General features: G+C 38.7%; 1 protein-coding gene across 8 annotated transcripts in view; it reads right to left on the reverse strand.

Annotated features, from left to right (window-relative positions):
• NLGN1 (neuroligin 1) overlaps nt 1-25,879 on the reverse strand; it is a 324,107-nt gene that overhangs the window by 30,015 nt on the left and 268,213 nt on the right. The gene's annotated exons all lie outside the window — the stretch shown is intronic.

The following is a 25,879-nucleotide window of genomic DNA, read 5'->3' on the forward strand; positions in this document are numbered from 1 at the left end:
CCTGCAAGAATACTTCAACACAACTGACACCTGCACACACACATCAGCAATGCCATTAGAGCCTGAAAAGAGCATTTATGAGAGCTCAAGGGGATAAAATCTAAAACCCACATGCACTTTACTACTGTGGTTGTTAACCTGCACAAGCGTAGCTGCAAAAACATCTGTTTGCAGCAGTGAAGGAGCACATTTTAGATGGAAACGTGGTAGGAAATTTGGTTTTGAGCACACAGAGACTGAATACAAAACTGCTGAAGCAGGTGTGAGGGTCAGCTCTAGTCAGAAGAGCAAGCTGCTGTCACTCTTAACACACTGAATTTTCATCACTGGAGGCCAGGGTTCAATATCTGAACTGTATCTGTTAGACTATAGCCAGCTCATGCACAAGTCAGCCCAAAGCCCTTAACACTCCTCAGTGCTTGGCAGCTTTTTTGGCAATGGAACACATTGCTCCAGCTTGGAAATAGATGGAACTTCCAAACTGTTTTCTGTACCCACTGAAGTCAAAGTGAGCTGGATCAAGATGCCATGTGGAGTATTTGGACTGAGCTCTTGACACTGTCAAAATACTCTTAAGTTTTTAATTTGTGGTAATGAATAAGACATTTAGAGATCTGAAGTGGAAAGTGGTTTCAAACAACTTATGAGCACTGTATTAGCTCATATTATCAGTATTATATAGCTCATATTATCAGTATTTAGCCTGTGTAAGTACAGAATAAAATCTAGAGGCTGGATGGTGCCATTTAAGTGGCACAAGCAGGGAGGTACCTGAGACCACTAGAGAGATCCTGGATTCTGCTGCTCCATTGGTACTGCCAGACACATCCAGAGCCCCAGTTTAGTCCCCATCTGCTAAATAGCCTCAAAATTATGCCTGTTCACAGGGCTGCACATCCAGCTTCTTTAAAAACCTGAGGCAGCCAAGAATTCAGCATTTAGTCCTCAGTCCCAATTCAGCGAGGAGCTGGAGCACCCAAGTGCTTAGATTTAAGTGCTTTGCCCAATCAGGGGCTAAATGTTGAAAGTGATTAAAAACCCCTCATAGTCTGAAGGAGAAGTCATTACAGTGCTCCTGCATAAATTTAGATTAACTACATCTCCAAAAAAAAAAAAAAAAAAAAGAAAAACTTCAGAGCTTTGGAGGCAATTTGCAAGAACCAAATGGCAGCACAATTAGTGAATCATGTAAGTCTAAACATTGCTATTTTTGTTTTTATAACCCCCAGGCTAATTTTATTTTGAAACGGGTTAGAGGACAGAAACAAAGCAAAATGCTCCATGGCCATGTTTGGAATCTGAAGGCTCTGCTCAGAGGGAGATGGAGCTGCTGCAGCTGAGAACTGGAGGGACGTGCACTGAGGCTGTTGTTCCTCTCTGCACCCTCAGCACGGGTGACTTTCCTTGCCACAAATAACTCAGAGGTTATGAAATGCACTCCTAAACAACACCACGATCCACGAGGCACGCTTGCATGCCTTATTCATTACTGCAAATGAGAAACTTGAAATATTCCTAAAAGGTAAATCTATATCACTAGATCAAGCATAATAATATGAATAATTTTCAACATACTCTTCCTGCTGGCCTTTTCCCAGCTAACTCATTTAAATCTGTCCTTAATGAACCCCTACAGACTAGGAAATGATGTCCGGAGGCAGGTAATCCAAAAGGATTTTGCAGGAGCCATCTGCAATAAATCTGTTTGAAGTTTAGTTAATCTGCATTTTAATAGTTCACCAGCCAGGAAATTCAAGATCTGGAAAGTTGGAGGCTGGTAATGCACTGAGCTCTATCAGATGGAAGTCTGTAAACATGAACAACTTGGAAGTCTTATTCACTGTAAATAATCTTTCTATGGACTTCCAGCTGAGGGGATGGTGCTGAGCATGGATAACTCTGCATGCACAGTGCCTGATTAGGGTGACTGAATTATTCCCATGCCAGAAGTGCAGTTTATCACTTTGGGCCTTCTGCCTTCATCTGCTGGACCATCAGGCCCTATTTACTCTCCCTCTGCATTAATCTACAGCAGCAATTGGTAGAACTTTGCTGGCTCTGTAGGAGAATTATTTGTTATTGAAGGTGGAGAGGCACATTCTGTGTCTGGCTGGCACTGCTGTCTGCCAGCAGCTGGGGAGCTCCAAAAGGCCTTGGAGGTTATAGAATGCTGTCCTAGTTTGGGACAGTTTCTGGACACTTTAACTACCAGTTACCTTTTTGTTGAGTTTTTTTGGTGCCTTTTTTTATTTTCTTTTTTTTTTGTTTTAAGGCAAACTATTTTGTTGTTAAGTAAGCTGATATTTTCAAGTTTTCATATATAAAATATCTGAAGAATCATTCTGTCTAAGCCTGCCTTCATATTGACACTGTAAAGCACCAAGGACATCACATTAATTGTATTGACAGGTAATGATGCCAAAGCACAAATAAACTGAGGATTTGGTGTGTGGGTATTTCTTTCACCTCCTTATCTTCCTGGCTTGGTAAACTTTAAGAGAAGGACTGGTAAAAATTCTTCTGAAGAATCAAGCAAAGGCTTCAGTGTTTGGATCCAATTAGAGGAAGGTCAAAAATGTTACCAGAGGCACCTCCAGGCTGTGTTTTAGTTCTGTTTTAACCAGTGATTTTTTCCCTATCATTATAACCTGGTAGCTCCTGCTTGGTCTTCAGTTCTGTGTGCCTTGTTTTGTGATAGACACAAACACATAGACCATATATTTGTGCATATTTTTGTGTGAGTAAGCAATAATCCCTGGGGTTAAAGGCAGCTGTGGCTTTTACAGCAGCTCTGAACTGGTCACACAACATGACTGCACAAGCAGCTTCAGAAACACAGTGCAAAGAACTCCTCCCAAAATCTGGCATATATATTAATCTCCTTATTGGAAGGTAAGACAAATCATTCAGAAGAGGAGGCAAATACATATTTCTGAGTTTGGACTGTGTTTTTATCAATAGTCAAACTAGGGCTAAATTCCTACCTAGTGTAACACGTGCAAGCTGTCTGCATAACTATACATGGATTGAATTTGGATTTTCCTCTTGTCTGTTGTTTCAATTAGCCCATGACTGAGAAATAAGCAGCAGTTCCAGAGCCCTGCCTGAGCATGTTTGGATACACAGCATCTCTCTAGCAGCAGGTGGAAAACCTCTCCTGGTTTGTCAGCTGCATCCTCTCCCCTGAGCCTCAGGCAGATCACAGCTCCAAGTCTCACCATTCCCACATAAGAGATGAGGATTACAATTGTCTCTGCTGAGGATTATTTTGATGTCTACTGGTATAAAATGATGTACATATCATTAACAACATGTGTTTGCAGAAATCTTTGAGGTTGTTTTAAGACACTTACATCGAGGTCCTTTGAAAGGAAGAAAAAACAAGCTCAAGCCCCCAGAAGTTCTAAAATGACAGTAACAAGAGATAATGCAGACTCCAAAATTGCCCTTAAGAAACATTACAGGTTATAATAACTAAAAACCCCATCATTAGCATGGCTATCCTAGGGCTCCTGTAAATCCACACCTGATATCTGCAGTCAGTCATTAGCAGATTGCTGATGAATGACTCATTACATCTCCAACAGGTACTTATGAGGCTAGATTTTAATATTTCAGCATTGTATTAACCCAGAGATAAATCCTGCTTCAGTCTCATGGCTGCACAATCTGTGCCTGCTCATCAGCTGCACTTGTAACACTTCTTGTTTGCTCACCAAAGCAGCACAGCAGCCTGTCAGCAGAGATGATGCTTTGAAAAGAGTGTCACTAGATAGCATCTGTTCTCAATGCCTGGGTTTTAAACTACCTCAGGAATGGCAGGTTATTTCTCATGTATCAGATATTTTCATGTCACATTCTCACAATATTGGAAACCTCCTCCTCTGTCAATTACTGCACCATTAAAAGAATGGGCTGCATCAAATTGCAATTTTTTTTCCCTGGGTTTGGAGATTGGCTGGGCAGGCACGTCTTTCCCATCATGAGAGTAGAGGCTGCAAAAACACAGACTTAAGCTGGAGGATTCCCTTCTTTATGCACAGACAGATAATAGTCCCTTATTATAAAAAAGAGTGACAGCTTTATTTAAATTCATTCTGTAGGTGTTCCATATGGAAAGGAAATTATTGTTGCTAGAGAGAAAATCAATGGGCCATATTTTGGCTACTATCTACCAACCAATGAAATGCTGTTGATTCAGATTTGGGGGTAACTTCCATGTTTTTGTAAAATAATAATAGTTAAAAAAAATAAATTATCAGATTATTTTGTGCTTGGAAAACACAGAACAAGCCCAGTGTTTACATCTGTTATCACAGCTGCACTTTGAGATGGGGAAGGTGATTTGTGGTGTGGTCAGTGCCTTAAATACCACAGTGGAATTATTCCCTTCTCTGTGTTATTTAAAGTGACCACTGACATGGCAATTAACTGTCATCCACATGCTCTGAACAATCTTTTTTCTTTTCTTCAAAAACTAGCTTCAGTCTTAGGCTTATCTTTACCTCACAATAGTATTATGCTTATCACATTCAGGTTTTTGTCTTAAAAAAAATCTTTTTTATACAAAGCCAACGTAGTGTTTCATTAAAGAAATGTAAATAGGCTCTGTAGATAATTTTTTTTCTTCTGAGTTGGTTCAGACCTTGCTGTAATCTAAATAACCTGATTTAGCTGTGAAAGATGGAAATGAGGGTGCTGAATATAAAAGAGAAAGCATTATAAGAAGGTTTTATTCTAATTCTGATTCAAAAGCAACTGTGTAGCTCTTGGTATTTTTGGAAAAGCCATAGATGGTTAATCTTAGACTTGATGAATGGAGGTTACAGTGCTTTTGGAAGGAAAAATAACAGGGGAACAGAATATTGAATCAAATGAACAGATACATCCTCATGAATAAGCCTGACAATAGAGGCCTGGATTAAGCCTACAGGAAATCCACTTCTCAGTACCTGAGCACCTATCTGGCTCATTTATTTTAAGGTCAAAAACCAAATTAAAAGTAACATGCACAAATCCCATCTCAAAACCAATGGATTGCTTTAGAATATGCCCATTTCTTTTTAATACAATGATTGGAGCAAAAACAACTAAAGAGTAGAACAGTACTCACTCCACCAGTGCTGTTCTCTGACCTGAGATGAACATTATGGAGAAATACAAACAGATCCACAAAATCTGCTGCTGACATTTTCTGTGAGTTAGAGAGGAAGGTGCAACTTTGCCAAGTAAGGTATTTAAAGGCCACACAGAGCATCCTTCAAACTCTCCATGTAAAGGAGACTCATATTCAAGCAACCCTTACAGTGGTAAGGATAGACCAGGTGCTTCCAGATAATTTGAAATCCCTTGTAAGTGCTTCACTTAACTGGGCCAGCGAAAGTTCTGTATCTCTACAAATCAGGTGATGCAAACCAGTGTTAAGACAGACCCACACACGTGAGAACAACAGAAATTACTGATCTGAGAAGAAACAGAACACCATGCAAGAAACAGAGAATAGCACATGCCTGACAGCTGTGCAGAGAGGCTAACATCAAATTGTGGAGCTGGCATCTCATCCAGCTTACCCACAAGTAGATAAACCACACCTGGATGTATCCATGCAGTGACTGAATTTTAAAGTTAATGCACAAAGTGCCATAATTTAGGTCATACACACACACACTTCTTTCTTGTCTCAAAAGGTAAGAGATTTCAAAAGCACATCTCCCAATATTTAAACGTTAAAAGTTAAGGTTTATATGATTCAATAATTTAATTGCAAAACTGAGTTGCAATGCCACAGTTGGCAGTGTGACACCTTTTCACCCAGACTCTGTCCCAAGTGTTGTTATGTTCCCATTTATTGAACCCCCTGGATATTGATGTCACGGTTGCAAATTGGCTTCCCTCCCAACCTAATAACTTGGAGACTTTCTGTAAAACAGATGTAATATTAAAATGCAGACAAGTGACCTAAAAATGGCCCTTGAGGGCAGGCCTGCAATTTCCTGAATCACACTTTCCTTATTCCCTCATTTGTTAAGTTTCGCAACATCAATTTTTATACTGTTGCTGTTTTATTCTGTCCAAATGATTGCTGAATACTAATGAACTGTCTCTCTTTGACAAATGAGTTATTGTTTGATATATTACATTAGGGACATTGAGACTAAACTACTTACAGATACTAGACATTTATAGAAAATACATTTACATAATAGTATACTATTAGCGTAATGAGGTCCCATATCTGGAAATAAATAGGGGTTTCAATAAACACAAATGTTGGCAGTTATATTGTAGTAGTATTTCATGAAATAAATGTAGGAAAACCAGAAAAAATTACTTTCTTTCTAAATACTTTTTCATTTTGATTGTTTTATCCTACACTAGTTGGCTGTGCAAACACAGTGGCCATGGCAAGTACAATACAAAGTGGCAAATAAAGTATTTTCTCTTTTTTTCTGAAGTTAATTTTTTTCCAGATGGAACACCTAGAATGCTTTACATTCCCGCTAATTAAATAATTTTATCTGCAAAGACTTTCTGTAAACAAAAAGTCTTTTCCCTACAGTCCATTCATTAGGTTTTATCATGGTTCACCACTACAATTTTGATTTAAAGTGTAAAGATAGAGCTTTAGGGTCTGAGACCAAATGTATCCAGATTATTCACCAGAGGCATATTTACTTTGGAGACTCTAACCACCTTCTATAGGAAAATAGAGGGAACATATACAGAAACCTCTCAAGTGGACAAGCCTCATTTATATAACTCTGTACAGAGCATCTGCTCAATACTGGAACTTCTGCACTGCTCATGATTGATTGCATTTTCAAAGGAAATAACAAAATTCTGCAGAGAAATCCCATCTCCCTCATTAATTGCCATAGGGTGAGTACCCTCAGAGCACATAGAGGGAGCCACCTTGAAGACTGACTTCAGTTGTGGCTACATTTTCTTTTGGCAAATAAAGTATTTTCTCTTTTTTTTTCAAAGTTAATTTTTTTCCCATATGGAACACCTGAATATTTTACATTCCCACTAATTAAATAATTTTATCTGCAAAGCCTTTCTGTAATAAAAAAAAGTCTTTTCCCTACACTTCATTCTGACCACATATTAAAAACCCCCAACAGTTTAAAGTATCGCAGTCCATCCTGGCTTCAGTATCTTGTGGCAGGATTTTCCAATTCTGGAGGAAGAAGGGAATAGCACACAGTCCTGAGCTGTCTGAGGCTGCTGTAACAGAGCTGGTCACAAAGCTTCCTCTTCAACATAAATAGAAATTTGAGATCATATAAACACATTATGTCTTTTCTTGGATTTTTAACCTTTTTGCTCTTACACTGAGGCATCAATATTTTTCTGTTATTCAGCATGGCTTGCTGCAGGTGGTTTGGTTTTCCTTTCATAAGCCACTTCTGCACAAAATCTATCTTTGCTTAGATTTACTTCACTAATATTGGCTGGCATTTCCATTTGAACGTCTCAGCTAAATAAATGTATTTCTATTTTGTGGTCTGTGGAGAACAAGGCACCTCCTGAAAGCATGAATGGAGCTGTCTGTGTGCAGCAGCAAATACTTTTCCCTGCTTTGGATCACAGACTATAATTAAAAAAAAGGGAAAGAGATCTTTGATTTTTCCAATCTTTCAGATTAAAAAGATGGGGAAGGAGATAGATGTGACTCTCCCCTGTTTGCCTCGCTATTTGTAGTCATTGGGATTTATTTACAAGATTAATTTTTCAAAATCTCAGTGACTAGACATACAATGTGAAAAAGAACATCAAAATTAATTTATACACTTTATTCCTGTTTAATTACATATTCTTGGTTATTTTTGTATTTTATGTATGGCCATTAAGCTGGAGGAACACTTCAGTAATGTAAATATTTCTCTTCTTTTGACACTTCTCTTTGATAAAATGCTGAGCTTGAGCTTTTTTTCTTTATGTTTCTTCCACCCAGTTGAGTCAAGCAGCACTACAGATCCTGAATTAAGCCATCAGCAGTATGTTATGGTGCTCACTGGGACCTAAACATTTGGCCTAGAAATTTTACAAAGCAGTAAAGAGCGGGATGGCTCAGGAAATATTCTAATCATTAGCAGAGTCAGCGACACTTCTAAGAACATGATATTGCTGTTTTTCAAGTTCTGGGCTAACTCAGCAGCGAATGGAGGCATTTAAATGTAAATTAATTTATAATTTATAAGAAATTTATAAAGAAATCTCCCAAAGAACCAATTAAAACCAACACCTTGTAGAAGTTATCCTTCACTTTAAAGCCACAGAAGTTGCTTAGGATAGTGTGTTTACTTTGAAGTGATTGCTGTCTTTTATGTCAGTTTTATTTCATTTGTTACAATTAAGTGCTATCCCCCCACAGAGTTCACTAAAGCAATTCACACAGAGATTATCTTCCATTTATTATGTGCAAGCAGATTTATCTGATTGAATGAGTAAATCCAAACACAGGGAAATAAATGGGGGAAAAATGGATCCATAAATAAACATTTAGTGTAGTGCACCTCAGCAACTGAACAAGAACTCTGTAAAACTACATTTTGATTCCTTCCCCATTCTCTTGTCAGATGTGCTGATCTCAAGCTCTCATTTATCAAATCCTTCACTCGTCAGCACTTCTTTTCCTTTTGCTATTTCATCTTTGTCACTGCTCTGCTCCCAAATGCTAAATGCTCTTCTCCTCCTGATTCAATGTCTTCATTAAATCTCATTAAGAAATACTCACCTAGGAAGCCCATTTGTGAAAGTAATACGTACTTTATGCCCAAATCACTATGAAACATGAATATTACCTGGCAAATAAACCAGGCTTCTGCACTGCTTTCTTATTAAAAAAAATTAAAAATCCCCAGATAATGATGTTTCTAAGGAAATTCCCATCCATAAAAGATGGCCAAGACATTGGCAAAGTACCATAAAGTTCATTAACTACATCTTTGCCTCCCCCAGTGAATACAGGACCAACAATAAACCACTGCACTTGATATTTTTGACACATTCACCAATTCCTGCATTTATAAGTTAGGAAACTGCAAATATTACTGAAAATCCTGCAGCATGTCTGGGTAGCTATAGCAAGAATTATTAGCATTACTGTGACTATTCAAGATGTTGCTACCAGCAAGGAAACATTCTCTGTCTCCTTCATTTCTGTTCTCATTTTGACCACACAATATTTCTAATTAAGCATCCTGTTACAATGGTACTTTATGAACAACATTTATTAAAGGCATTGCTGCTTTCTCATTTATTTTCTAAAGGTTATTAAGTTAATGCAAATGTCACTTTTAAAGTTGTGAGGAAATAAGCCCAAGGAGTATTATAATTAAAATCAAACAGAAATTAGAGGTTGATATACTATGTATGAATTAATACTGAATGAATGAGTCATTTATTGAGTGCAATTAAGAGCCTTGTGGATTTTTAAAAGTTCCTTGTAAAGCCCGAACTAAAATAAACAACTAAAATTAATTCCTTTTCAAGAAAAGAACATGAAACCAATACACACAACTTTGAGCTTGCAGATATGATGTAATTTGCTGCTGCTACTCAAAAAATGCTGAATATCAACTCTATATCCCACAGATATTAAACCACCCAGGTCACTGCATGCCCAGTATAGAGATGCTACTTAGATTTCCTGCCTTTTTTTAAATCTAAAAAAACTGTCTTCCATTTTTTAATGTTTTTAATACAACTGAGAACACCTATGTGAAAAATACCACAGGGAGAAAAATGCACATTTGTACCCCGCTTCAGTTTTTAATTTGGAAACCTATAATAATAAGAAGAATAATAAACAGCTCCTTGGATTATGAATCTTTGGTTCAAGATCCAGATGAAATCTATGCCCAGATTTATTGTCAAAAAAGAAAAATACCAGTCCAGTAAAAAGACCAAAACTACTTAAACTTATATTGTACATGATGAAAAACTTTATTTTTCAAACTTCTGATCCAGGTCAAAATAGAAAGGAGCCAACATGTGAGGAGATGGCAACTACACATGAACTCCTTCATTAAAGGTATTTTCAAGAGGGTCACTTAGTGATTTGTTGTGACAGACAGAATGTTCCATGGGCTCCATGCACTGGTGTTTTGGTCATCAATAATGGAATTGGATTTCAAAGCAAATGCTTTGAATGAACCTTTGGCAGGCAGCTAGACACTATAAAATTAATAGCTGTGGACAGTACACTCAGGAAATGTCAATTGAGGAACTCTTCTTTTATGTTTATACTTCAAAAGAATAGCAGGAATTATGAAACCTGCCCTTCTGTGAGACCTGGTGAAGGGGTTAAATTCACAGGGCCATTTTCCCCTCAGTTAGGGCTTTAAGCTTTATCTTCCTGCCCTATCTTCTCACTTTCATAAGGCATGCACATACCTAACACATTTTTAGAGCTTTACCTCCAGTCATATTTGTTTGAAATTGCCCAGCAGATTAACAAGCTACTGGCATGGGAAAGCAGACAGGAGGCAGCACAATAAAAACAGCAGACAGCATAATCACTTAAGCCTTGTTTCTTTAGCAACCCAAACTAAAAGTTTCCTTTGGTTCAATTTTCAACTCAGGTTTGACAAGAAAAATACTCTCATACTGTAGTTGCAAATATAAAAAGCACTCTGTCTTGTTCTTTTTTTCTTTGTTGCTTGTAAGACTTGACTGAAAAAATAAAATACAATAGTAGCACTAAATAAATAAAAGCAACAAAATTATCTGGGTAAAATGGAATAGCTTTCAACAACTTGGGCTGGAACCTGAATTATTGTGTCTTAGATTACAATAAATGACATCACCCTGCATTAATAATGATTTCAATGATATACAGAGAACTCACCATGAATATTTTCCATTGCATCACTACAATCTCATTTTAACAACATGTATGATAGAAAGCTGCTTAAAGAACATTTTTTCTTGCTTGACACTGTTGTGATGATGCATTGCATCAACTAAGGATTATTTGATTCCTCATGAGAGCACATTGGAAATGCAGTCTGGGATACAGATCTGCTTTGGTAAGGTCTGAACCTTGTGGAAGTTTGCCAAGGAGTAATTTGAGACACAGAGGTGGAAAACAGCCAATTGTGAGCCCACATTTCCTGTTCCTAAAGCTCTCCATTCCAAAGGACATCCCAGGAGGATGGACAGAGGACACTCGTGCTATGGGGCTGTGCCCAAATGTCTCCTCAGAGTAGAAGGAAGGTCTTTGAGAGGCAGCTCAGACTTGTGAGGGACTTGAGAAGAAAAGAGATGGCTGTTGGATTAATGGGAATGAGGTATAACAGGTGAGAGGGGAGGAAAAGGATAAAAATGTGCTTCTGTAGTCTTAAACACTTTTATAATTGATAACACACCTGCAACTGATATAGCCAGGCACATATAAAAGGGAAAACAAGCAAAATAATACAGAGTTTGTAGAGATACGAAAATCACAGACAAACATTAATGTGTTTAGGAACACATGAGAAAAATAACCAGTGTGGGTTTTGCTGTTATAGACTGATTTCCCATGCTGGAAAAGCTACAAAAGCAGATAAAGATTAAAAAAATGAAAGGGCCCATCCTTACAAAAAATATATTGAATAATTTAGGCACAAGGGATTGATGCAGCACAAAACAGGATGTGGGTGGGATATTTTCTAACTCACTTTTCCTAAATGTAAAGAAAGCTCACATATGAGCCTAAAGGAGAAAATTCCAGGTTTCTCAAAGTCCCTTATTAGTCTCAGCAGTCTGTCTGAAACAAATGGGAACAGGCAAAGTTCAGTAGGAAAACATCAAACAACATTCAAGAGCAACTGACAAGTTTTGATTTCAGTTTTATCAACAAAGCTGTGGGAGGAAATATTCAGTCCCTTCCTCTTCCAAATGAACTCAGTGAAAGGACCTCAAGGAGCCTCAGTTCTCAGTTCCACATCTGGAGCAGGTTGCCGGGCACACTGAAAATTTCTCCATCTGAATCTACAAAGGGTGCATGTCTTTATAAATACTGAACCTCACTTTTCACAGACTAATAGGTGATTTCTCTCCAGCTGATATTGCTTTTTCTTAAAAATAAAAGTTTGCACACAGAAAAGTGTGATTTGAGCAGGGTCAGCAGCATGCCTGGCAGATTTTTAGGATTTCAGCAGCAAAATAAAAACAGAAAGCTGAAAACTTTCAGAAATGAAATTGGACAGATTTTAAAATTTATTTTTATAGCTCAAAATTTTAAAAAGTTGTGCTTTCCTTGAATATTTTGACTTCCATTTGTCCATCATAAAGCGTTCAGTTAGATCTGGTGTAGTGGAAGGTGAATATACTGGAATTAAAATAACCTGAGCCAGTCTAATCACTGCAGTGATGTGTATATATAGCACTTACAGCAGGATGTTCTGCACTACAGGAAAATGAGCTGGGCTGCCTGGACAGCTTTAAGATCCAAAAACATGCTTGTGCATTTCTTCCACTTCCAGAGTAAGCTGGAGGAAGCCGATCACTGCTCTTGCAATAGCTTAGTTTTTAAAATACTTATCTGTAAGCAAAATGAATTTGCTCTACCTCTCCAGTAATTTATTTTTCAGAACTTCACCTCAGCCATAACAAGAAATTGCTTAGCCCATATCTTTGAAGTGACAGGGAGAACTGGATGGGTGCTGAAACTTTCAGTCCCCAGCACCAGGGGCTGTCACTGTGTCATTTGGGTCTGGGCAAAGACAGAAAACAGATAAAGATGTTGTGGGCCCTGGTAGCTGAAATTTCCCTTCTGCTGTGACAGCAAGGGGCAGAACAGTTGGTTTAGTAATGAATGAAGAAGCCATTATTATGAGGTGGCTTAACATGGTGGCTTTTCTCCTATTGGCACTATATTTACCACCACAGATCTTCCCTGAAGAAGGGAAAACACTGCTAACTTCATTTTCCTCTGTTTCATCTGCAGTCCATGCTGATGCTGCACCACACAGTGTTTTACATCAGCAGTGAACAGAGTGAGAACACAAAGCAATTTAAACTTTTTTTTTTTCCCCCACAAATCCAAACATCATCATTTGCAGAATTTTAGAACAGAACAAAATGGAATAGAATAGAATAGATCTGGATGCCATTTGCATCATCAAAACACTCATTATAGCTTAGACATTGAAAATCATGGTGAACAAATGTGTGCCTCTGGAATATAAATTAAGCATTGTGATTGCTATGAAGCATCTGCATAATATTTGTCAATCAGTAACCTCCAAAAATTTTAAATTTTAGAAGAATCTATCTGATTTTTTGCACTGAAGCTCCCCTTACCTGGATGTGTTTAGTTCTACCACATACAAATCTCTGTTTAGTAAAAGCTGTTCTGGTCAGTCTGATGATGGATAAATTCAGGGAGGTATCCCAGCAGTACAGGCGGTTTACAAGAAATTTCACATGGATTTTTTTTCTTTCCTGTTTTTACTCTTTTTCATATAGACTTTACACTGAAAATTTAGCTTAGAAAAATAGTCTTAGCTGCAACTCTGACCTTGTGGAAAATGCTGAAAAGACACTAAATGGCAGTGTTTGTATACCAGATGGGTTAGAACAAATTCCTTAAAGTAGCCCAGAATTTAGCTTGGCTTTCAGCTACACACAAGCTTACAAATTCAGAGAAAAAAAATGTGAGTGGTATTTCTAAATTGCTTTATTTTCTTTTTCCAGCTTGACCTGAAATTGAGATTTATATTTGAAAAATTGACTTTATACCCTTGTAGGTTGGCTGAGCTATTTTAAGTACCATGTAAACTGCATATACATAACAGTGTTTCTTCCAAAATTGTTGCATGAAAAAATTGAAGCTTATTCCTGCCATATATTGCTCACAAATGCCTCATTGTCTCTTTGAAAAATGGTCTGTGGCAAATTGCTGAAGTAATCTCTTACACCACTGCAGTTTAAAAGATTCATGTCATTGAATACTCTCCCTCCTCAAAGGCTAAAATTCAGCTTCAAAATTCCAAATATTGCAGCTTATAATAAATATTATATTAAATTAGAATAAATTCGATAATATAATATAATATAATATAATATAATATAATATAATATAATATAATATAATATAATATAATATAATATAATATAATATAATATAATATAATATAATATAATATAATATAATATAATATAATATAATATAATAATATAATATATTGAGAGATCCTCCCAGGATCAGCTGTCAAACAACTTTTGAAAAAAAGGGATGGGAACAGCCTCTATCCTAGAGTCTGAATGTCTGAGTCTTTTGGAGAGGAATAAAAAAAAGGAAAACAACCCTGCATGCACCAAGGGGTGTTTTTCACTGGGGAAAAAAAAAGAAAGAAAAAAAAAAGAAAAAGCTGAATATGTTTTTTGATGTTAAAGTGATGGTGCTTTGATCTTCTGCTGAGGACTATGGCAGGGATAGTTATTTTAAATGTTAGAATCCTGTTTTTAATGGAAATGTCCTCTCTCTCCTGACATTTTAAAATATCCACTGCTTTTGTGGAAATTTCTTGTGAATTGGTCCTCTGTCCTCACCCCCTTTCCCTGACGGATGCTCTCGGCCTCATCAGCCCAGCCACCAGCCAAGCTCCACCTGGGCTTTCCCCTGTCCCTGAGAAACAGCACAGCTCACTGGGCTTCATGGCACTTGGGATTTTGTTTATTTCCTTCCAGCCAAGCCTTATCACAGATTTTTTAGGAAGTTTCAGTAACTCCTGTAGACTCTTCCAGGAGGGAACACTGACTCACATCTGGTGACCCAAGGGAAGGGAATGCAGGGCAGGCTTGCAGGATGGGGGAGGCACAGCCTCTGCCCAAACACACCACACTGCTGGCTAAGGTCACCCACCAGCTCAGGAACTGGAGCAACACATGGGGAAACTCATCTTGATCTGCTGCTTCAGGAAGGAAAGGGGCAGGGGACTCATGTCAGGAACAACCCTGATAATTGTCACTGCTGGAGCTCATCAGTCGGAGAGCAAATGGGATCATTTAGTTCCCAGCCCATGAAGGACATTCTCCTTCAGCCCCCCCAAATCCATGTTTTTCATTATGGATGTCTTTTATGTTCATATCTAACATACTAAATCAAGGGGCTTCTATTATCGTGCCTATCAGACTTATTTCTGAATGTGAAATCTGTTGCAGTCACTTTAGGTCCTGGAAGAAAGGAAGGTGGGGAGCTCTTTAATGAGAGTTAATGGGAGGGGCACTGAAACCTGAGCTCAGAGCACTGCCCATGTGCCCAGACATGCACTGTGTGGACATTCAGAGAGCGTTTTAAAACTTTCAAATTCCAGCCTATTAATCAATACCAAAACATTTAGTGGTAAAACTCTTGTGTGATTAATGCCTAGCTGAAGTTCTACAGCAAAGGGTTGTTTGTGCTGTTTTAAGCACACCAGCAAGAGTCCATGTTCCAAATACAAAGTGGTGCTTGGGGAGCAATCAGTCATTTCCACCAAGTTAGTGAGGATTATTTATTTTGAGTACTAACTGCAGAAAATAGTTCAAACTACACCAGTTTCAAATACTTTTTCTATGCATTCTGACAGGAAGCAGAGAACTCCCTTACTTATACCCACACCCTACTAAGATGAGAAGACTCAAAACTCCACTAGCACACCTATATGGTCTCATTATATATTTTAAAACAAAAAAGTTTCCCTGTGGCAGTTTTGCAATGCAGTGCATTGCAGCCTTTTGGTTCAGTGCCCACAGAAATTAAGGAAGGTGCTCTTACAGCTTCCAGAATCCATCAAGCAAGAGCCCTGTTCTTGTCCTTCATTTCACAAAACTGCCATGTGTACATCCTGTAGAAAATGGAAATGCAAACTGAGAGGCATCCTCTGCCTGAACAAAATTAGGGCTGCAAAACTAAATGAACTGCTACTTAACCCCACAATATTTGCACTGCACTGGTGATTTGGGCTTTGAACGACACCATTGCTCAGTGACATTTCAGCTGCGTTGGCACAAGCACAATGTTATTTTTTTTTAGCTGAATTGTAGCATATTAGTTTATATTACAAGAGGTTATATAAAAATCTGATGCATCTTTGAGAAATGTAGAAAAATTATAAATATATTTCTTTTAAGTATTAAGCTACATTTTCTTCTAACTCTATAACTAGAACACCAGCATCTAACACACTTCTAAAAGGTAAAGCTAAGATAATATAAATTACTCTTCACTCTTCCTGAAAAGTCCAGCTTTTTGAGACCATCAGAAGAAATCAATTCCCAAATCTGTGACTGCAGCTTGAATGCAGCTTTATGAAATTTATAGTTACATTATCCCAGGCCAGTGGCTGCATATGAGGTCACTGTGGAAGAGAGGAGATCTCTAAAACAGAGGCTTCCACAACGTTATTACATGAAAAATAACTGCATAACCTTTTTTTCTTTTAAACTACCACTCAGAGCAATCTTTATTTCTATATTCTGATGCCCTGGCATATACAAAGAACTTAATAATAGTGATTTAAATATGTATTAGACAGAGCAACAGAAGTAAAAAGAGCTAACTTAAAAAAAAAGGAGTAATTTTGTAATAAATTGGTTGAGTAGTTTAAGGGACACGTTAAAGTTCTGAACATGACAAGTCCATGAATGGTATTACCTTTTAAAAAAACATTTAAGCCTAAATGCTCCCTGCCAAATACTCTCTGTAAGTAATGGAGGAATGCTACCATTTATGGGTAATTACTCATTTCCACCTATTTCTAAAGCACTGGCAGGAGGTGAGACATGAATTGTGCAGTGTTTCATTACATAAGGACACACAGGGCCTTTTTTTGGAATGGAACCTGCCAAAATCTAAAAGAATATATCTTATTAATAAATGATGCTTTCTCAAAGGCACTTTGCATTTCATAGAGGACAACAGCTCTGAAGGGTGAGAGGAGTTCTAAAGCTGTAATGATGAATATGATGGTTCCCTTCCGGCCAGATCTGCATTACTCCACAGCCTGAACTTCAGAGCTGTGTACCATGTCATCTGAAACTTGAAAGGGATACAGGCTTCACTGCTGGCACCTGCTGAGGACCAAGGAGAGCTTTCTGACTCCTGGAGTGCCAAGAGACTTGCTGAATCCTAGACTGATGTCCCAAAGACACACTGCCACTTCTTGGTGGGCAATCAGAGCGAGACAGCAGAGATGTGAAAGATGTTTAGTCTTTTTTTGTTAGGCTGCCTTTCATGCTTTGAAGTTATGGGTGAATAAAATATTAATATTGATGTTTCATAATGAACAGACAAGTTAATCGTGGCTACTAAGACTTGTGACAGCTTTGCTTGCTCTCACACTCTGTAATTCATCTGTAAAACTCTCTGCTTTGTTTAAAACTTGAATTCCAGAGGCAGAGCTGTGCCCTTCTGGACTACCAGCTCAAAGCTCCAGAAGAAAAACCTCCACACTTTGCCATTTGACTATAAAAATAACTGGGATTAGGAATCTGAGCAGAAGTGGGATCCAATCAGTGCAGCAGAATGCAACGAAGCAGGAGATTTGTGATGGAGTAACCGAGGAACCTCTGGGCAGCGTCATGAGGAGAGCTCTGTCACAGACATCTTTTATGGAAAATCCTTTTCTTAGGATTTTTGCTCCTGAGAAGCTAAGAGGCCTCAGGAACAAAATGTAAACAATGGTTATCTGCTGCTGTGGAATGCAACAGGTGGATCTTTGATTAGCCCATGTTGGTTGTTTCTAATTAATGGCCAGTCACAATCAGCAGGCTCGGACAGAGAGCCCGAGCCACAAACCTTTGTTATCATTCTTTCCTATTCTATTCTTAGGTAGCTTTCTGATGAAACCTTTTCTTCTACTATTTTAGTATAGCTTTAATGTAATATATATTATAAAATAATAAATCAAGCCCTCTGAAACATGGAGTCAGATCCTCATCTCTTCCCTCATCCTAGAACCCCTGTGAACACCGTCACAGAACTCCACACAAAGCAGAGCAATTCATTAAATATTGGAATAAACAGCAGGAAAAGTGCCTGTTGTTAACACAGCTGATGTGCAAGGAGATGCATGGCATGGACACAAAGGCAGCAGTTTGGGAACCAGAAGAGCTGTAGGGCTTTAATACCCTGCCCACCCTGACAGGGCCTGGCGCCAGCATGTCCCCAGCAGTGCCACAGCCTGACAGGGACACCTGAGTGACCAAAGGTGCCTCTGGCAAAGGGAGAGGAAGGGAAGCAGCTCTGGGTCACGTCGGTGGGCAAAGGCTGAGCTGGGATCCCCAGTGCAGCTTCCTCCATGCGCAGAGCTGAGCAGGCCTCACCCTCACCAGGGAGCAGCTGTGAGAGGAGCCCCGGTGCTGTGGGACTCGCCAGGAGACAGAGATGGGGTGGCACAGAGAGCAGCTGTGACAGAGCTCTCTGATGAGGGCCTGCCCACATCATGCCAGAACAACTGCATTTCTTTGAAATAAAAATCCCTGCTGTTAACCCTGGCCTCGCTGGATGTGAGCAAACATCCCCTGAGCCTGCCTGGGGGTCAGGCAGTGCCACAGAGGGGCTCAGCTCAGCATTGTCCATCATTTATTTACATGGGGAGCTTTAGGAGCTGGACCTGGTCCTTCCCTCTCAAGTTTGTTTTTTTCAGGTGGAGGATTTTTCATTTCAAGGATGAAAATTTTTTAAGCGCCACAAGTGAATGATGGCTGTTGCTCGAGTTTTCAGAGCTCCCTCTGTGATTCGTGCATCACATGGATATTTCAGTTTATTCTACAACTCTGACAGGGAGGGAAGGATCAGAGAGAACTCCAGTAATGTAATGTGTGCCACTATGGGAAATATACAGCACAATACAGATCTTGGTATCCTGATACACAAAATGAGGGTGGTTATTTTTTTTAGCATTGCAGTATGTAGGGCATAGGCAATATAGAGGCTCTGATGCCATGAGAATATTCATTTTATAATTTACCTTTGTTTGTGTACTAGAGGGCCTTGCTTTTGAAAAGCACACAAAATCATCCTTAATTTTAACCCTTTAATAAAGTATTACACTATTCTAGAGCATAAATATTTAAGGAAATTAAGTAATTAGTGCTGTCACTGTTTCTGAAAAAGGAATGCTGCAAGTTAAAATTGTAACAAAATAAGAATGTTATTTTTAACCTGCCAAGTCTCTCAACACTGACTGTCACAAAATAAACTGAAAATAAGCACGTAAGTCTTCTCTCTTCTTCATATTTCATACCCCTCCTCACCTTTGTACCTTTTGTTGCTGCAAGCACGTTCTGCCTATTCTGAAATTCACACCTACATCTTTCCACGTCAAACACCAAAGCCGCTATGGTTTTCAGTTAATTAGTGCCCTCCCCCTTTTAAAAGAACATCTTTTTTATTTTAATGGACTATGTTTGGTAGGGTTTTTTCAGCCCCTCTGTTTAGGCAGAGGTTTTTGTCCCAGTGAAACCCTTTATTAATCTCCCTGTAGTCCAGGGGACCAGGATCTTCACCAAACTAACTCATTGTTCTGAAGCCTTGGTGAAATCATGGGTTTGTTCTGTCCTGTACAAGGGGTTGGGAATGCAGCTGTACTTGAAATTGTTTTGACAAAGTAAATAGCACTCCCTATTAACCTCCTGAAAAATCATTTTGTGCCAAGAGATTTTTAACCCATGCTTTTTCCTTCCTTATTAGAGAAGTTTATTGTATCACCACATCAACAGAGGAGAAAAACACACCAATCCCCCCAACCCTGGTGTATTTTTAGGAGATCTAGAAAGCAATGTCACAGATGGAAAAATAATTTTGCAGTAATAGTTAATTGCCTGTATTCTGTCTTTCTGCTGTCATGAGTTGGGCTGCACCATTATAATTCAGGGTAGAATTTGTCCTGGTTTATTTAACTTGTCTACAGCCTTTTTTTTTTTGCAAAATTCTCACATGTCCCCAGTAATTAGTTCTCAGATCTAAATACCTAATAACAGCACGCTGCAGAAATTAGAAGAAAAAAAAAAATAAACTAGTTGTCAACATCATACTGAGTAATTCAATAGTACTAGAATATCCCGAGGGTGGGTATGAATAAACAATTCATGAAGAGCTGGTAAATTACATTTCAGCTTCTATTTATTGCAAAACTGGTCAAATACTTAGCTCTATTGAATAAAGATAGCCCATTGGGCTTAGAATAAAGAACATTTCTTAAGAGTTTCCCTCCTATATTTATTTTGTGCAGGATAGGTTTAGGCTTTTAAGCAGTCTTGAACACAAACAGATGAGATGATACCTTTGACAAGGTCAAAGAGGAAATCTGATGACCTGCAGCAAGCTGGGCTAGTCCTCAATTCTTTCACAGTGTACACATAATAATAATGAACCAAAAAGAATATGTCTTTACAATTTCAGACCAGATGTTAAGATAACATGAAGAATTAATACGATTTTGAATATCTTTACGGTACATTTAGGAGCATTCATATCAGGAAATATGTAGTGGATGAACCAATAGCATGTGATTCTTCTGGATCTGCAGTTCATATTCATCCTCTATCCCTAAATAAAATGCATGTAACCCCTTGAAGTCAGTCTTTGTATCAAAGCAGTGGGAAAGGGGAGGTCACCAAATGCTGCTCAGTGTGAAACTGCTGGCTGAGAGTCACAGAATGATTTAGGGTAGAAGTGAACCCAACTCGTAAGTTGGGTCAGATTGCCCAGGGCTTAATCTGGTTGGTTTTCATACCTCTAAGGATGGAAACTATAAAACATCCCTGGGCAACTTGTTCCAATGTTCGATCACCCTCATTTTGAATGTTTTCCCTTACATCTGCTTGGAACCTCCCTTGCTCCAGCCTGTGCTTAATTTCTTGTGCTGTTTAACAGGACAGAAGTCTCCCCCAACGTGTCTCAGGTTACATCACTGGTTTATTAGGCCAGCATCCCTTAGAAAGCTGAGAGCTGTGGGAAATTTCCCTACCTATATGTGCTTGTGAAAAATTCCTTAAATTGGGAAAAATCCCAAGAGTCTGATACTGGATCAGATTTCAAGATTCACCTGTTTGTTGTTGAATATCCTCCACTGCTATCACCTTTCTTTCAGTGGGGAGAACATTAAGAGAAGAAAAACTTCAAGAGAAAGGTCACATGGAAGAGAAATCCCTAATATTTTGCAGTTTTTACCAGTGTCACTAGAAGAATCACTTTTATTATGATAGTGCTTATTCATACACATTAAGGGTGGTGTCATCAAGACCTGCTTGCTGCATAACATACACCAAAGAATCTCATTGTGACACTGGAATTTTTATTTCCATGCATGAACTCAAAAAACCTCCTTTGTGCTGCAAAATTGCAGTTTGATAAAGTCCTTAGGACAAGCCTGAAATCCATAGTTAATTGCCTTAAACATTATTTATGTCCAAACCACCAGATTCAATGAATCTGCTACTTGATTCCTCAGCAGTAATGCTGGTGAATCAGTCTCTACACTCTTAAATTGGTTGTCCAGTTTAATTCCACAGTGCCCTATAAAATTCATGAGAAATGCACTGCTTTTCCTTTTTGGATATAATTTGGCATCTAGTGCGAGATTGGTTTGCAGGAGAGGCCCAAGGACTGCTGAAATGTCAGGGCCATAAATGCTGGATGCTGCTGCTCTTCAGGGAAGTGTAGTAAAGCAGAGCCAGGCAAAGCCTTCTCATCCCAGCAGGAATGTGTTTTGGGGCAGTTTAGGAGGAGAAAAACTTGAGAGCAGAGGGAGTAAAAGTACCGCAAGGTGAACTGGTGAGCATGGCTCTGGAATGCTCAATCAGCCCTCTGTTATTCACTCCTCTTGACCTGGGAAGGGAGGTGAGGTGGGCCTGTGGGACTGTTATTCAAGAAAATTACCAAGACAAAACTCATCTTGTTTACTCAACCATGATGCTGTGTGAGGTGCTGATAAATAAGGCTGAAGTGACAATCCCTGTAATGAGATTCACAATGGCTCTCGTCACAAACCCGCACGATCCCTTGGTGTGAATTGATACCTCAGCCAGAGATGGCCTGACAGTCAGATATTAACTGAAGGCTCTAGGTAATTTTAACAATATTTTCCCGTTCAGATGTTATGTTTGATTTGTTTCTACCTGCTCCCATGGTTTATAGTGACAGCATTAAAAATGGGTTACTGCACTGTGGCATTTTACAAAGGTTCATGTCACTTCTTGTTACTTCATCTCATGTTGCAACATGACAGAGCACGGTCTGATATAATGTGGTGTGGCCTCCTGTATTAGAAAGGGTCAAACATTTTCTAAACAGTAATATTTACATTGCAATAGATATTTATGCATTATTTTCCTTTCCTGGTAATTTGTATGGCTCACGCACACTGGGTTACATCGGTCACAGCTCTGCACCAGAAAATTAGTTCTGTAGTAAAGAGTCTGAGGAGAAAAAATGGGTAAAAGTAAAAATGAAATAAACTGTCTTTCCTCCTCTGAAATACACCAAAAAAAAAAAAATTACTTACATTGGAAATTACTAAGCTTCTAGATGTCTTCTCCACTTTATGGTGGTAATAAGGTACCCAGGTGAGCCTGTCCTGCACAGTCCTGTCAAACACCTGCCCTGTTTGTGAACAGGGTAAGAACATCTGCTTCTCACCTCTGCAGCTATTTTACACCTCAGTTTTACTCCTACTCCTCTCTATAGGTTATAGGCAGACAGGGAGGCCAGCTTATTCTCTTCTAGCAACAAACCCATCACACCTACAACCCACATAGGAGAAAATCCCGAGCTAATATTTTCTATTTCACTTGATCTCTCCAAGTTTATAGTGATGTGAGAAGAGAATTAGCTCCAATATTTACCTGCACACTTGGTGGACTTATGATTACATTAGCAAAACCCTGCTCCTGGTCCCAAACACAGCTTTACCTGCCTTTCTGCTAAATAACATTTTAAGGGCCAGAAGGGAAAGTTCAGATGACACTCAGTGGCAGTTTCTACTTGTTTTTGAGAGCTCTGGAATTAGGGAGAAAATTTTGGCAAAAGGAGGATCACACCTTTACTGCTGTCTTTGCTCATCACAGAGAATTCCCCTGTTTTTCCTGCTTTGAGTTTAGCCCACTTTGCATTAATTTGGTATTTATCATTAAAATTATATAAAGAAAGGAAAGCATGTCCATGTCAGAACACTAGAATACTAAAGCAGCAAGTATGAGCTTTAATGAGTCACAATAAAAGCTGGTGTATAAAAAAGAAATAATATATAAATTACCATTTATTCCATAGTATAATATATAGCAAAATTAGTGATGAAGAATGGAAGCTCAAAGACATGGCATTGATAGGTTTCTCAGAAGCTTATACAAATTAAATGATAATTTACTCTACAAATGATGCCATTGAGAGATGAGTGCATGTAGGTAATCTCAGATTGTTTCTCTACTTGGTACTTCATAAGAGCCCAGAAGTGGGAGCTTTCTGTGTGCTGGCTGCCACTTATGGGTGGCAACAGTAGAACTGTTGGTATAAAATTAAACCAATTTAAGTTAAAACAGGTGCAAAAGACTCTGTTATTTGGGCTCAAGCCAAACTCATTTAAGGTAATTTCAATCAATATGAATTGACTTATGTTAAATTTAATTAAACCAGTCCTAAAAGAAAAAAAAAATTAAATTGAAAGTGCTTTGATGAGAAGTCATACAGAATTTACTTAAATTAGGTTTAAAAATTACATATGGCAAATTGTGCAACCATCTTTCATAGTAAAGTGTCTGAAGTTAAAGAGGTAAGTCAGTGATGTGAGAGTTCCTAAATGCTGCCTGAATCAGCAATGGAGCCTGAGCCAGAGCTCCTGCTGCAGACCAGGATGGAACAGAAAGCTGCCCCAGCCAGTCTCTCCTCCCAGGAAGGCATTTCTTGGAAATTACCCATCAACTTGTTTTTCAAAATGAAAAATGGTAATTTCTCAGAATCCTAATGTTTAAAAAAAAAACAACTTTACAAAAATTCCAGGTTTTGACAAAACAATGCTTTGTTATTTTAGAAAATTTTGGAATTAAAATTAAATTCCTTTTAACATATATTTTGATGCTGTCTTTTCTAGTCTTTGTTCATGTTACTGTGCTTTCACAATGAGAGATAAAGTCATTTATAGCACAAGAGTTGTGGCTGCCCCATCCCTGGAAGTGCTCAAGGCCAGCTTGGGTGGGGCTTGGAGCAGCCTGGGATAGTGAAAGATGCCCTCACCCATGGAAGGGAGCTGGAACTGGTTGAGCTTTAAGGTTCCTTCCAACCCAAACCATTCCATGATTCTGTGTTATTTTACTTTTGAGCCAGCGAAGACATATCTGCCACCCAGCATTGGTTAAAACACATCATTTTTTGCTAGACTGAAACACATCCTGGTTTAGTTTACAATGGAGCATTTTGATGCCTTGCAATCAATAATAAAAAAAACCAGTTGTCTTTGAAATGACTTTAGAAGTAGATCCAAGTATTTCAGTTGTTCTCTTGGATATGATGTCATGACAAGAGCAGCACAGAGAAGTCCTGCAATGTCACAGTCTATCTTTTTTTGCTGAAGTTCATATTGAAACCTTGAAGAAATTCCATTAAACCACTGAGTTTCCTTGAAACACCATTTTCCAGGAAAAAGCATTCTGCTGAAAAATTTCTGATTAGCTCCCCTCTCTCATTTCTTTCCATTATATGTACTTAGCAACTCAAAGTGTCCCTATAACTGGTAAGTGCATTTCAAACCAGACACCTGGCTTGGCTTTTAATAGTAAGAAAAAGTCCAACTGAACTTGGAAAAATAAAATCTCTGCCACCGTATGTTCCATTAAAATAGGTGAGGGGAGAAAAAAAATCTCATTTTTCCTTCAGAAAGTTGATATAATTTCTGGATTATCTGATACAACACCACTTTGGTTATTTACCATGTCCTCAGAATAGCCAGTGCAGTGCAAACTTTGATGGTTGTTATGTAAAAAACTGTTAAATGTGGGAGGTTTTTGTAATTAGTGATTTCACAGAGTCATCTTGGGCTTGGTGATGAGTGGGACCTTTCCACCATGTGGTTCCCACCTGTGGGTGCAAGATCCCAGCTCCAAAGGGCCCAGGGACACCACAGAGGGACCAACCTCACTGTTCTATTCACTTTGGGCCTAAAACTACCAAGAGAAGGAAAAAAGAAAATAATTAAATGAGATATCAGCATTCCCAGAGGCAGAGAGCAGGGAAGCACAGGACACAGGCAGGAATGTCTGAGCTCTACCTTCAGCAGAGGAAGAGGTGATAGGGAAAGGTGGGAGAAAACTGCAGCAGATGGAAGGAGGAGGAGGAGGAGGATGCGTGGAAGAGCCGAAATGCAATTAACAGTTTTCCAAGTGGTTTAAATGGCTATGAATTGAGAACTGCTAAAATTCACCGATAGCAACAAATGAATATTTTCCATCGGGAGGTGCCAAGTGCTCTGAGATGCCTGTTAACTCCATCTGCAGGGAACAAAGCTGGGGCAGACAAGGGGAAAATAAAAGGTGTCCCACAGGTTGGCTTCAGAGACAGCAGCAGTGTCAGGAGGGAGCTCAAGCTTCATCCCCCACCCAGCTACACATCCTGGGTCAATTTTTTCTCAGCTAGTGACTGATTCTATAATTATAAAAATACTCTGGGGAAAGAAATGCAGGAATGGGGGGAATCAGTCAATATGAAAAGCAAGAAAAGCAACATGCATCAGGGCTGTGCAGAGCCTGATAGTGACAGATTAAGGAACTAAGTTTTCAGAAACATTTATTCTTAAATGGTCTTCCAGACAAACTGACTGACCTTATCCATTTAAATTAACAGAAATTTATGAACATGGGGGAAAAGACATTTTTCAAAGACCTCAAACTCACATTTTGCATAATTTAC

The sequence above is a fragment of the Zonotrichia leucophrys genome, chromosome 9 (assembly GCF_028769735.1).
Source record: "Zonotrichia leucophrys gambelii isolate GWCS_2022_RI chromosome 9, RI_Zleu_2.0, whole genome shotgun sequence".
Taxonomy (NCBI): Eukaryota; Metazoa; Chordata; class Aves; order Passeriformes; family Passerellidae; genus Zonotrichia; species Zonotrichia leucophrys.